General features: G+C 36.9%; 1 protein-coding gene across 1 annotated transcript in view; it reads right to left on the bottom strand.

Moving 5' to 3' along the window:
- FOXN2 (forkhead box N2) overlaps positions 1–1592 on the bottom strand; it is a 45206-nt gene that overhangs the window by 43006 nt on the left and 608 nt on the right. The window lies entirely within an intron of this gene.

Here is a 1592-nt window from a genome sequence, read left to right as displayed (position 1 = left end):
ATATATATACACATATATACATACATACATATAATTATTAGCAATCTGGTTTTGTCTCCCTGTCTAACACAATATGGTTAAAAAACACCTTATCATAATAGGGAAAATAAATAATAAGGGTTCTTGGGGACTAGGGTCGGGGAAGGAGGAGGTAAAGGGGAGCTGATACTGAGTTCAAGAAGAAAACGTTTTGAAACTGATTGTGGTAGCAACTGTACAATATTGCTTGATGTGACCAAACTATGGGATGCTATATCTGTAAGAGCTCCCAATAAGTTGATTAAAAAGTTCAAAAAAATAAAAACAAAAACAAAGCAAACAAACATAAAAAATTAGGTCAATTTAGAAATGATTTAAAGTACTCGGTTGCCAACCAAAAGTCAGTGGCTCAAACCCACCAAGCGCTTGGCTCAACAAAGCTGTAGCAATCTGCTTCAGTAAAGATTTGCAGCCTTGAAAATTCTATGGGACAGTTTGACTGTATATACTCGAGTATAAGCCAACCTGAATATCACCCAAAGTACCTACTTTTACCACAAAACCTGCATTAAAAATGTGTGGAAAAACTCAGCTTACACACAAGTATACATGGGAGTCTGTCCTATAGGGTCGCAGTAGCCTCCACAGCAGTGGGTTAGAAATGTTTGTCTAAATCAAGCCCTTGGGGATGCTAACAATTCAGATTCACTAAATTCTTTTTTTCTTTTTTTTTATTCTTAAGCATAGAGGTTCAGACTGCAAAACAGTATATAAAGGTTGGTTATGTGAACAATTTTTCAGTGAGATTTTGCTTTTTCCTTTAGGAGCAACAATCTAGAAAGGTCATTTCTTTTGTCCTCTCTAAGGCTATGCATGAGGAGAAAGAATTTCTAAATCACTCTTAAAGTCTAGAAGTCACCCCTATATGGCTTCAGATGAACTAGGAAGGCCATTTTCCTGCTTGACGCTCACTTTGGTTGGGCCTAGACTTTTGTTTCTTGGCCCCTGAACTCTGCAAGGCAAGGAAAACAGAAACTCAACTGATTTGGCAAATACCTGCAAGCCATAGGCAGCTTCAGTACTCCACTTACTCACTGTGCGCTTCCAATTTATGTTTGGCCTAAGTATTAGTTACTTTTTGCTGATAGATACATCGATGTATTTCAGATTTTCTCAAGCATTTCAGATTGTTTGCTGTAGAAAGGCTCGTCTGGGTACTAGGAAGTACTACTACGCTGCTGGGAAGAGATGTTTCTTGTGGCAAGATCACTCATAGCATGGATTCTTGTTTTCTTGTGTCTCAGCACACTTGAGAGATTTGATACACTTCCACCAGGAAGAGTGGCTCATTATGACAGATTCCCGACTGGAAGTAGGTAGACATCAAAAGGTTAAAAAGTCAGAAGATAAAAATAAAAACTTTATGTTCCTTCAACTACGGAAACATCCCCTTTTTGCTTATTTGTGGTTAATAGTTGAAAATCAAGAATAAGGAACCTCCTGATAAGCTAGAATGTATCATAGTATGAAACACTAAAGTGTCAGAAGTACATTTAAGTATATGTATTTAAGAATTTTTTTTTTAACATTTTATTAGGGGCTCATACAACTGT

Source organism: Echinops telfairi, unplaced genomic scaffold (assembly GCF_000313985.2).
Source record: "Echinops telfairi isolate 266 unplaced genomic scaffold, ASM31398v2 ScPeMD7_7475;HRSCAF=8513, whole genome shotgun sequence".
Lineage (NCBI taxonomy): Eukaryota > Metazoa > Chordata > Mammalia > Afrosoricida > Tenrecidae > Echinops > Echinops telfairi.
The sequence above is the reverse complement of the archived record's forward strand: the minus strand, read 5'-3'. Positions and strand labels throughout refer to the sequence as shown.